Source organism: Zea mays, chromosome 6, assembly GCF_902167145.1.
Source record: "Zea mays cultivar B73 chromosome 6, Zm-B73-REFERENCE-NAM-5.0, whole genome shotgun sequence".
Classification (NCBI taxonomy): domain Eukaryota; kingdom Viridiplantae; phylum Streptophyta; class Magnoliopsida; order Poales; family Poaceae; genus Zea; species Zea mays.
The window spans coordinates 46,865,736-46,879,263 of record NC_050101.1 but is presented as its reverse complement, the minus strand read 5'-3'; positions in this window follow the sequence as shown (position 1 = coordinate 46,879,263).

Below are 13,528 nucleotides of genomic sequence, written 5' to 3'. Positions count from 1 at the left end.
CATCAAATGAGCATAATATTTCATTTAAGACTTTTGATGCATCATATGTCTTAACTAACAAATCAGGCAAAGTAATTGCCAAATATGTTGGGGCAAACACAAAAGCTCCAAAACTTGTGTTTGGGTACCTAAGAACAAGGCCTAAAATTGTTTTGTAGGTTTATGCATCCGGTGGCTCAAGTTGGATAATCGATAGCGGGTGCACAAACCACATGACAGGGAAGAAAAGAATGTTCTCCTCCTATGAGAAAAATGAAGATCCCCAACGAGCTATCACATTCGGGGATGGAAATCAAGGTTTGATCAAAGGTTTGGGTAAAATTTCTATATCACCTGACCATTCTATTTCCAAAGTTTTTTCTTGTATATTCTTTGGATTACAATTTGCTTTCTGTTTCTCAATTATGCAAAATGGGCTACAACTATCTATTTACAGATATAGGTGTCACTGTCTTTAGAAGAAGTGATGATTCAATAGCATTTAAGGGAGTGTTAGAGGGTTAGCTATATTTAGTTGATTTTAATGAAAACAAAGCTGAACTTGACACTTGCTTAATTGCTAAGACCAATATGGGTTGGCTCTGGCATCGCCGACTTGCCCATGTTGGGATGAAGAATCTTCACAAGCTTCTAAAGGGAGAGCACATTTTAGGACTAACCAATGTTCATTTTGAGAAAGACAGGGTTTGTAGCGCATGCCAAGCAGAAAAGCAAGTTGGCGCTCACCATCCACACAAGAACATAATGACGACGGATAGGCCACTCGAGCTACTCCACATGGATTTATTCAGCCCGATTGCTTACATAAGCATCGGCGAGAGTATGTACTATCTTGTTATTGTGGATAATTATTCTCGCTTCACTTGGGTGTTCTTTTTGCAGGAAAAATCACAAACCCAAGAGACCTTAGAAGGATTCTTAAGACGGGCTCAAAACGAGTTCAGATTAAGAATAAAAAAGATAAGATTTGATAATGGGTCGGAGTTCCAGAACTCTCAAGTTGAAGGATTTCTTGAGGATGAGGGGATCAAGCATGAGTTCTCCTCTCCCTACACACCCCAACAAAATGGTGTAGTGGAGAGGAAGAATAGAACTCTACTGGATATGGCTAGAACCATGCTTGATGAGTACAAGTCTCCAGACCGGTTTTGGGCCGAGGCGATTAACACCGCCTGCTACTCCATCAACAGGTTATATCTTCACTGAATCCTCAAGAAGACAACATATGAACTCCTCACTGGTAAAAAGCCCAATGTTTCATATTTTAGAGTCTTTGGGAGTAAATGTTTTATTCTTATTAAAAGAGGTAGAAAATCTAAATTTGCTCCTAAGGCTGTAGAAGGCTTTTTACTAGGATATGACTCAAACACAAGGGCATATAAAGTCTTCAACAAATCCACTGGATTAGTTGAGGTTTCTTGTGACATTGTGTTTGATGAGACTAATGGCTCCCAAGTGGAGCAAGTTGATCTTGATGAGCTAGATGATGAAGAGGCTCCATGCGTCGCGCTAAGGAACATGTCCATTGGGGTGTGTGTCCTAAGGAATTCGAAGAGCCTCCACAAGCATAAGATCAACCGTCATCTTCCAACCAAGCATCTTCACCAACTCAAGATGAGGATTAGGCTCAAAATGATAAAGATGAAGATCAAGAGGAAGAGTCACCTCAAGAGGAGGACAATGATCAAGGGGGAGATGAAGACGATCAAGACAAGGAAGATGATCAAGAAATTCAGGGTCAAAGACCGCCACACCCAAGAGTCCACCAAGCAATTCAACGAAATCACCCCGTCAACTCCATCCTTGGTGACATTCATAAGGGGGTAACCACTAGATCTTGAGTTGCTCATTTCTGTGAACATTACTCTTTTGTTTCCTCTATTGAGCCATACAAGGTAGAGGATGCACTAAGAGATCCGGATTGGGTGCTCGCGATGCAAGAGGAGCTCAACAACTTCACAAGGAATGAGGTATGGCATTTAGTTCCATGTCCTAATCAAAATGTTGTAGGTAGCAAGTGGGTATTCTGCAACAAGCAAGATGAGCATGGTGTGGTGACAAGAAACAAAACCCGACTTGTGGCCAAAGGTTATTCACAAGTCGAAGGTTTGGACTTTGATGAAACTTATGCACCCGTAGCTAGGCTTGAGTCAATTCGAATATTACTTGCCTATGCTACTTACCATGGTTTTAAGCTTTATCAAATGGACGTGAAAAGTGCCTTCCTCAATGGACCAATCAAGGAAGAGGTCTATGTTGAGCAACCTCCCGACTTTGAAGATAGTGAGTATCCTAACCATGTATATAAACTCTCAAAGGCGCTTTATGGGCTCAAGCAAGCCCTAAGAGCATGGTATGAATGCCTACAAGATTTTCTTATCACTAATGGCTTCAAAGTCGGTAAAGTCGATCCTACTCTCTTTACTAAAACTGTTGCAAAAGATTTGTTTGTATGCCAAATTTATGTTGATGATATCATATTTGGGTCTACTAACAAATCAACTTGTGAAGAGTTTAGTAGGATCATGATATAGAAATTCGAGATGTCTATGATGGGGGAGTTGAAATATTTCCTAGGATTTCATATTAAGCAACTCCAAGATGGCACCTTCATCAGTCAAACAAAATACATTCAAGACATTCTTAAGAAGTTTGGGATGAAGGATGGCAAACCCATCAAGACACCCATGGGAACCAATAGGCATCTCGACCTCGACACGGGAGGTAAATCCGTATATCAAAAGGTATACCGGTCGATGATAGGATCTTTACTCTACTTATGTGCATCTCGACCGGATATTATGCTTTCAGTATGCATGTGTGCAAGATTTCAGGCAAATCCTAAGGAAGTTCACCTTAGGGCCGTGAAAAGAATCATGAGATATTTAGTTTATACTCCTATGTTTGGGCTTTGGTACCCCAAGGGATCCACTTTTGATTTAATAGGATATTTCGATGCCGATTGGGCAGGGTGTAAAATTGATAGGAAGAGCACATCAGGGACTTGTCAGTTTCTGGGGAGATCCCTAGTGTCATGGGATTCAAAGAAACAAAACTCAGTACCTCTTTCCACCGTCGAAGCCGAGTACATTACCGCAGGACATTGTTGTGCGCAATTACTTTGGATGAGGCAATCCCTCAGGGACTATGGCTACAAATTGAGCAAAGTCCCTCTCCTATGTGACAATGAGAGTGCAATCCGCATGGCGGATAATCCCGTTGAACACAGCCGCACTAAGCACATAGACATTCGGTATCACTTTTTGAGAGATCACCAACAAAGGGGGATATCGAAATAGCTTATGTAAACACCAAGAATCAATTAGTCGATATCTTTACCAAGCCACTAGATGAGAAAACGTTTAGCAAACTTAGGAATGAGCTAAATATACTAGGTTCTCGGAATTTTGATTGAAACAATGCACACATAGCTCATTTATATACCTTTGATCATGACTCTTTCATTTTGGTACAAATGCATATTTCTTATTATTCTTGTACCAAGGCTACGACTAATGTGTTTTCAAGTGTAATTCTATACTAAGTCATAGATTGAAAGGGAAATAGAGTCTTCGGCAAAGAACAAGGCTTCCACTCCACAACTCTGACGGTATCATCTACCCTTTGTCGTTGCTCCTCCAAACTCTCAATTGTATAACCCTTCATTCATACTTATATTATCATTTGGGAGAAAGATGATTTAGGGCTCTCGAAGTCTCCATTTTTGGCGATCAAGGCCAAAGGGGGAGAAAGTATCAAGCCCAAAGAAAAAGGACCGCACCACCACCAATTTCAAAAAATTTCAAAATAAAGTTTTAATTTATATTTTTCGATTGGTATCTGATTTAGATACAATTATCTTCAATTGGTATCTTTAAAAGACAATGTTCAAATCTGTATCTATCTCAAATACCCTCCTGAAAGCTAAGAGGAGAATTTCATTCAGGAGGAGTTAATATTTACTCAAAAGAAAAAAACATTTGAAATAGTGGAGAAATTTCAAATCTTGAAAATGCTTCTTGCAATCTTAGTCATATACCTTTGACTATTTGCAAAAAGACTTTGAAAAGATTTTCCAAAAGACTTGCAAAAACAAAACAACTGGTGCAAAGGAGGTCCAAAATGTTAATAAAAGAAAAGCAATCCATTCCTACTTAGTGAGATACTCAATTGGATTAACTCAAAGTAACCTATGCACTTTCCAAATGCAAACTAGTTACATTTCTGCAGTTTATATTTGCTTTGGTTTGTGTTGGCATCAATCACCAAAAAGGGGGAGATTGAAAGGGAAATAGGGTTAACATTTTCCTATAATTAATTTTGGTGTTTGATAGTCAACACAAACACATGGACTAACTAGTTTCTCTAGAATACATGTATTACAGGTGCATAAGGTGCAACACAAACCAATTAAAGATTCAAGTTAGGGACTCAATTGAAACGGAGTAAAGAACTTGAGTGTGCTGTGGATTGGCGCACCGGACAGTGTCCGGTGCACCAAGCCTTACACTTCTGAACCAGCCACTCTCGAGAAAACGAAGGCGCGCTCCGCTATAATTCACCGGACTGTCTGGTGAGCCAACGGGCAACGACTATCTGCCTGCAACGGTCGACTCTGCAAACTGCTACAGTGAGCTACAGTGCATCGGTAGAAGTCAGAGCCACGAAGTCAGAGGGCACCGGACTGTCCGGTGCCGCAAGAGGACAAAGCTCCAACGGTCGACTCGGCTCCGAACCCAAACGGTTGGGTGACGTGGCGGCGCACCGAACACTGAACAGTGTATGTCTGGTGGCGCACCGGACTGTCTGGTGCGCCCATCGCTAGTAGCCTCCCCAACGGCTACAAAAGTGGTTGGGGGCTATAAATACACCCCAACCTCCACAACTTCAAGCGTCTGTAACACCCTGAATTTGGGGGTATAAAATCTCTTTCTTATTATCATCCAAATTCAGGTGTTACTCTTCTCTATCTCACTCTAGTTTCTCTCTCTCTAGTTTCTATCTCTCTCTCTTCCTCTTTTGATTAGGGTTAGTTTAATTAGTGAAGGATTATTTATTTTATTTTGCCCAAAACATATGAGTCATGAAATGTTACATCATATCGAGCCTAAATATTCTTTGAATTGTTGCACATATTTGATTTGGTTTGAAATTGAATCTTGATTTGAATTTGAATTGAAAACCCTAGAGAAAATAAATAGAAAAGCAATTAGAAATTCCCTGGAAAATAGAAAACCCAATTCAGCCCAAGTCAGCCCATTAAGCCGAACCCCGCACGCGCGCCCACGCATGCGCGCCCTCGGTGCCTGACAGGCGGGCCCCGCCTATCGGCGCCAACCCGAGCGCGCTCTCTCTCTCCCTCTCCCTGCTCTGCGGAGCCGATCTATCGGCGTCGTTCCTTTTCCCCGCGCCCGCTCTCTCTCTCTCTCTCTCTGTCCCACCGAACCCACCATTCAGTCATCCCCAACCTCCTGCCCACGATCCCTCGCCGTGGATGCTCCCACGACCGTGCGTTCTTCGGCCACGTCCTCACGCCTGCGCCTCTTTTGAGCCCAGCACCCTGCTCGCCCACCTCCCCTCGCTCACCTGCGCCCTCAGCCAAACCCCCTCGCCCTCTCTCTCGCGCTGCGCGCGCGACCAGAGCTCCACCACCGCCCAACGACGTCTGCCGCCCGTTCTACGTTCGCCGTGGAACTCCCCGTCGCGTCTGTTGCCCCGGTAAGCTCCGCCTTATCACCCGCCACCTGGAACACCCCTCGGTTCGTCCCTAATCCCTCTAGTACGCCCGATCCGCACTCACCGAAGTTCTTCCTGTGCAGTCGGAGCTCCACCACCGTCGCCCCAAGGCGTCCCTGTGCCTCCACCATTGCCCCGTTACTCCAGCGTTTCCTCTCAAGGTGAGCAATCTCCCTGCGCCCCTATTTCTCTTTTATTGTCCCAGTCATCGCGCAATTGCTCGCCGGAGTTGATCCACGCCGCTGTTAACCCGCCTCGCCGTGGTCTGCGCCCTCTGGTGTCCCTGCGCCAGCGTGATGCCCATGACCGAGTCTGCCAGACCGCCCTGAACGCACCCGAGCTATTTCTCAAGCCTCTAGAGCCCTGCCGTGGCCAGTCCCCTCGTCCTCGGCGAGCCCTCGGCGCGGGACCGAGCAGCGCCACCGCATTTAGGTCTGGCCCCCAGCCATTAGATCTCAGGCGTCTGTCCGAGATCGGGCGGTTTAGGTTTCATTAGTGCGGATCTGATCGCAACCCTCCAATCTGGATCCAGCCACTCTCCCCCTCACCCGCGCCCCTGCCCCTGGGCCCGGCCGGTCAGCCCGCCCTGGCTCGCTGACGCCCCGTCCTAGCCTGTCAGTCGCGCCCGCGCCCGCGCGATCTAATCATGGCAATTGATCTCTATTCTGATGGCCGAGGTTACCCCGTACCCCATCGAGTTTTACTTAAGAGACCCTCGGCTTTTAGGAAATCAACCTGTCGTCCTGAATTTTAGCGCGCAGACCCCTGGTTTATTTTAATTAGCCCCCTGTACTTTTATTTAATCACAGAATTAGCCCTAATTTCATATTTCAAACTTCAAAACTTGTTTATTTCATATATTTTTCATATGAACTCCAAATTTAGTGGTTAAAATTGCAAAATGTTCATAAGATTATTCTTTGTCCAAATAAATTATGTTCATCTATAGTCTATACACTTTAATTTTACACCTAGGGTATAAGATTAATGTATATGTTGATTTATTCATTTAATGAAATAAATAAAATGAAAGCCCAAGAAGTTAAAGTATATTTAATCTTGTGAGATTAGTAACATGCATTACATGAATTCATCTTTGGTTTAACTTTTAGGTCTCAACAAAATGAATAGAATTAGGTTATGTAATTATGGACCACACTCAAAGAATAATAAATTCCTAAATCAGATTAGTTCATCTTATAATTTAATCTCTTATTTTGTTTAAATTACTACTTTATCTTTTTGAGATATGTTCCAAACACTAAGAGAGTAATCAACTCCTAATTAAGATTAGTTCATTCTATAATTTGATCTCTTTATACTTTATTTAATACTATACCTTTTGAGATGTGTTCCAATGATTGGTACATGCTTGATGTGATGTTCATTTGTACTTTCCAAGTGTATTGAATGTATGGTCGCTTTATTTAGACAACGAGCACCTTGTGGTTCCTGAGTGTGTTGTCGAAGATCCCTCTGAGCAACAACCTGGTGAAGGCAAGTGTCCTCAGACCAATCATGTCCTACTTTACTTTATAGTTCACTGTCCCGCATTACATTATTGAAACTTAAGGATTGACTAGTCTGTATTTACCTTACCCTTGTTTACCTTTTTCGGTTAATCATGGTTAGCTTATGCTATCGCTTTAACTTAATCAATGAACATGATGTGATAATTTATGATACGATGATGTTATCCCGATGAGGTTCTTGTGATTACTTTAGGGGGCTCAGGCTGTTTCCTGAGTATGTCTCCGTAAGGACCTGTTTGGGGAGTGACAACCTGAGATAACAGTGCAACCATGAGGGTGGAATGGGACACCCTTAGTTGATTCATTAGAGTAACCAAAGGAGTAGTTGGCTTCGCCGTAGGGCCGTCAATGGGGTTCGGGCACAATACTTGCTCTGCCGAGGCTGGTTATAGAGGTTCTTTGATTTGGTTTTGTTAGTCACCATTCCTTTGGAGAGATATACTATGTTTATCAAACTGGAGAAACCTAATGGGCGACAATAACCTCTGGAAAATCTTTGTAAAGGCTACGTAGTGAGACCCTGCTAGGTCACCTTGGTAGTGATCAATGGAGAGGCTAGAACCCCGGGCAGAATGGGAATCATGACTTGTGGGTAAAGTGTGCGACCTCTGCAGAGTGTTAGAAACTGGTATATCAGCCGTGCTCACAGTTATGAGCAGCCTTGGGATCCTCTTTGATTAGAAGAACTTTGGTTACTTTTATGATGATGATTAGCAATGATGGTTATAATTTTGATCTCTGGTATTTCCTCTTGGAGGGAGTGCTTTTGGGTAATAACTGGGTTTATTACTAAAATTTGGCTCTACTTATAGTAATAAAACTTGACCAACTAAAAGCAATTGCTTAACCTTAACTCCACATACAGCTAGTCCACTTTAGCCAAACAGGACATTTGTTGAGTACGTTGATGTGTACTCACCCTTACTTTACAAACCACCCCACCCCAGGTTGTCCCCAATGTACTCAGTGCTCAGGAGGAGATGTTGGTAACATGTAGGACTTTGAGGAGTTCCAGGACTACAATGAGTTCTAGTTTATTTTAGTGCAAACCCCCCCAGTCAGCTGCCTGTGTAGGCTTATCTTCTACGTTTTGTTTCTCCGCACTTTGATATTAATGTTGAACACTATGGATATGTATTAGACTCTGTGGATATCTCAGACATCTTGATGTAATTAAAGTACCTTTTGCTATTTATTTTGAGCATTGTGTGATGATGTCCAATTATGTAATTGTTGTGTACGTGAGTTCTGATCCTGGCACGTACATGGTTCACATTCGGTTTACCTTCCAAAACCGGGTGTGACATAAGTGGTATCAAAGCCTTGCTGACTGTAGGACCGCTAACCTAGACTAGAATGGTCGCCCTAAGGACTATAGACCCCTACTCTTACCTTGATCTTAGTGTCCTTTCAAAAGTTGGTCATCTTGACCAACTCTATGTTATTTACTTATCTCAAAAGTTTTGTCTCACTTTTCTCTCTGTTTACTTTCTGGTCTCATAGTTCTACTCTTACTCTTGTGCTTACGATGTCTTTTGTAGATGGCCCGTCTCAGGTACACTGCACGTAAGTCTGTGATCCCCTTTTTGCCTTCTCGCTTGGCGGAGCGTCCACTGCGTCGCACGGTGCTAGGTCAGTCCAGTCACCTAGAGAGACTGCATCGTCGCCTGCACGAGGAGCAGGAGCGTCGACGCCAGGAGCAGGAGCAGGACCAAGAGCAGAAGGACTCTTCCCCTCACCTCAGCAGGAGGTGGAGTCTAAGAGACCACCTTCCCCTACACCCCAGCCAGAGATACCCCCTGCACCACAGGGCATCCCGGCTGCTGGAGGAGACCCTAACGGAGACGAAGACGACGACGACGTCAGTGGCAGTTCGAGCCACAACACAGAGCACTAGGAGGAGCCAGAGCCGGAGGGGTGGATCTCTAGACCCATCACTCATGACGCCGCTCGTGGGTGTCACTTCCACGACGCTCTCGACACCCTATTGCTTCGGGCCTTCGTCCGACACACTTGGTCCATCGAGTACCGTTGTGTAGTCTACCAGCATCGTCGCGGGTTATACCCGGACCAGTGGGAGGCTACTTGCTTGGTGCGCCGTTCAGACGATGATCTCTGGGGTGAAGAGGCCTTCTCAGAGCACTATTCTATTACTGAGAGGGATACTGCTGAGGTAGCCATGCAAGATGCAGCACGATGTGCACTTTCTCAGTACTGCTCGTTGTTCAGCGGGGTAGCTAATGGTATCGACCTGAAGTACTACCCTCGCTGTTCGACCGGCAGTGCTGGAGGTGTGATTGTCTCGCCCGTTGGTGAGGGCAATCCTAGGCTGAACAGCATGGTCAACCTGGCTGCCGTGCTCAACACAGAGTTGGACCACGCCCTTGACGAGTTGGGCAAGGTTCGGGCAGAGGTTGCAGAATTGTGTGCTGAGTGCGTAGCATGCCACTATCTGGATGGTAGTTCTCCTGCCCCCGTCGGGATTCAGCACCCTTACCGCTCACTGCCCCGGGGTCGCTTCGACTATGGTACCCCAGACTACAGGACCCGGATAGATTTGGATCCATAGATCGACAGAGTCAGAGTCTGTAATAATGCTTAATTCAGTGTCTTAGTTTAGTCAGTCTTAGTTAGAGTTAGTTTGCTTATCGTATGTTGGAATGCTTGTCATGATGAACTTGTAATGAAGTTGGATCTTTGTAATGATTGTCATCAAAGTGTGGGTGTCCCCTACAACTTGGTGTAGTTATTAATAAAGTCAGTCATTTAGTTGGGTAATCCATTTATTTCCACTTTCCTCTTTATCTGAAAAGCGGTCAGTGAAGATGATCAATTGTTTAGTGCTATGAAGATTTCCGTATATCTTTTCTTATGCTAAAAGACTACAGAGTCAGATCTGATATTGTATGGTTTCTACAGATGTCTGAGAACAGACACAGAGGTGCAAGGCGTTCTTAGCCGGAACAGCAGGCACCCCAGGAGGATGCAGCCCAATAGCAGCAGTTGCCACCGCCACCCCCGATGATAGTTGAACAGATGTTCATGATGCAAACGTAGGCAGTCCAAGCAATTGGTCAGACCTTAGCAGCGATGCAGCAGGTGCAGCAGCAGCCACCCCCACCTCAGACTCTAGTGCAAGTCCAGATGTCGTAGGTGCCCAGAGACAAGCGAGCAGAATTCATGAGGGGCCATCCCTTGTCTTTGCCCACTCTGCTGATCCCATGGACACGGAAGATTGGTTGCGTACCGTGGAGCGTGAGTTGCACACTGCTCAGTGCAACAATCGTGAGAAGGTGTTGTATGGTCCCCGACAGCTGAGGGGAGCAGCACAGTCTTGGTGGGAGTCTTACCTCGCCACTCATGCCAACCCTGAAGCCATCATCTGGGAGGAATTCAGGGACAGCTTCCGTCGCTACCATGTGCCTGAGGGACTAATGATAGTGAGGAAGGAGGAGTTTCTCGCCCTAAACCAAGGTCCCCTGTCCGTTAGTGAGTACATGGATAAGTTTTTGTAGCTTTCATGTTATGCCCCAGAAGATGTCAATACGGATGCTAAGAGGCAGTACCGCTTTTTGAGAGGATTGGTTGATCCCCTCCACTACCAGCTAATGAACCACACTTTCCCTACCTTCCAGCACTTGATAGACAGAGCAATCATGACTGAAAGGAAGCATCGGGAGATGGAGGACAGGAAATGCAAGATTGGTGGATCTTAGGCCGGGAGTAGCAGTCGTCCCCGCTACTCAGGCAACTCACCACAGCAATTCAAGCAAGGTCACTAGCACCAGCATCAGCGTCAGCCCTAGCACCAGTACCAGAGGCAGTTTCCTCAGCAGCAGCAGCAAAAGTACCGTTAGAACACCCAACCTAGAGGAAACCAGTACCAACGTCAGAACAACCAGGCAGCTCGCCTTCCAGCCCCAGCACCCAACCAGAATGGCCAAGTAGCTCTAGCACAAGTAGGAGGTCATGCATGCTTCTACTGTGGAACACAAAACCACTGGGCGAAAAACTGTCCAAAGAAAGCAGTTCAGCAGCCGCCAGCAGTCAATGCCCCAGCAAGACAAGGAGCACCACAGCAACCACCAGGAGTCCGTGGTCAGGCCTACAATCGTGGAAAGGTGAACCACCTTGAGGCCGAAGCAATCTAGGATGCTCAGGACGTGGCAGTAGGTATGTTTCCAGTCGAATCCTACCCAGCAAAAGTATTATTTGATACTGGTGCCACACATTCTTTTGTTTCTACATCTTGGGTAGAATCACATAACATCCCCATAGAACCAATGATCCCACCTTTAACAGTTAATTCAGTTGGGAGAAAGTTCAGTCCGATAGGATTTGTCCGAATCTAAGGATTGAAATAAGGGGGATAGACTTCCCCGCTAGCCTAGTAGTAATGGGAACTCAAGGGTTAGATGTCATCCTAGGGATGAATTGGCTACACAGAAATCAAGCCACTGTCAGTTGTGACAAGAGAATAGTTAAGTTGGTGTCCCCATCCGGAAAGGAAGTAGTAACTACGCTGTACTTGCCTGAACTAGAAGAAGGAGCCTATCACCATTTATCAGTAGAGGACAAGGAGTCCAATCCAATTGAGGCAATTAGGATTGTGTCAGAATTCCCCGATGTATTTCCTGAGGAGCTACCAGGCATGCCACCTGAAAGGGAAGTTTAATTTGCCATAGAGCTTATCCTAGGCACCGCCCCTATTTCCAAGAGAGCTTATCGAGTGTCCGGACCAGAGTTGGTGGAACTCAAGAAGCAAATTGATGAGTTGTTAGAGAAGGGCTACATCAGACCAAGTACATCACCTTGGGCAGCCCCAGTGCTATTTGTGGAGAAGAAGGATGGCACTAAGAGGATGTGCATCGATTACAAAGCTTTGAATGAAGTCACTGTCAAGAACAAGTACCCCTGCCTCGAATTGAAGACCTATTTGATCAGTTGAGAGGAGCCAGTGTGTTCTCAAAGATAGGTCTGAGGTCAGGTTACCATCAGCTCAGAATCCGACCTTCAGACATACCGAAGACCACATTCATCACCAAGTATGGGCAATATGAGTTCATGGTTATGTCATTCGGATTGACGAACGCGCCAGCTTACTTCATGTACCTGATGAACAGTGTGTTCATGGACTACCTCAACAAGTTCGTAGTGGTGTTCATTGATGATATTCTCATATATTCCTAGAATGAGCAAGAGCATGAGGAACATTTGCGGAAGGTACTTCAGAGGCTACGAGATTGCCAGTTGTATGCCAAGCTTAGCAAGTGCGAGTTCTGGATCAGCGAAGTTCTGTTCTTGGGTCATATTATAAACGGGATGGACTAGCTGTGGATCAAAGAAGGTAGCAGTGATTCTGGACAAGAAAGCACCAAAAGATGTCCGAGGAATCAAGAGTTTCAATGGAATGGCTGGTTATTATTGACGTTTCACTGAAGGTTTCTCCAAGATTGCCAGACCAATGACAGCCTTGCTAGCAAAGAAGGTTGAGGTCAAGTGGACCCCAGCGTGCCAAGAATCATTTGAGATGTTGAAGCAGAAGTTGACAACAGCACCGGTATTGGTTCTGCTAGATGTTCACAAGCCATTCTCAGTATATTGTCATGCTTCATACAATGGACTGGGATGTGTGTTAATGTAGGAAGGGAAAGTAGTGGCATACTCATCCTGACAGTTGAAAGTTCATGAGAAGAATTACCCCACTCATGATCTGGAGCTAGCAGCAGTGGTTCATGCACTAAAGACCTGGAGACATTATCTTTATGGGCAAAAGTGTGATATCTACACAGATCACAAGAGCCTCAAGTACATATTCACTCAGTCAGAGTTAAACATGAGGCAGCGAAGATGGCTAGAATTGATCAAAGACTATGAGCTAGAGATCCATTATCACCCAGGCAAAGCAAATGTAGTTGCAGATGCTCTTAGCAGAAAGAGTCAAGTCAATATGTTGGCCGCTCACCCGATGTCATTCGAGCTAGCAAAGGAATTCGATAGATTGAGTCTCTGATTTCTAAACAACACTCAAGGAGTGACAATTGAGTTGGAACCCACCCTAGAGCAAGACATCAGGAAAGGTCAGAAGGATGATGAGAAGATCAATGAGATCCAACAGCTAATCATAGATGGGAAAGGTTCAGATTTTCGTGAAGATACAGAAGGAGTGGTATGGTTCGAGGATAGGTTGTGTGTTCCCAACATCACATAGATCTAGGAACTAATTCTCAAAGAAGCTCATGAGTCAGCATATTCTATAT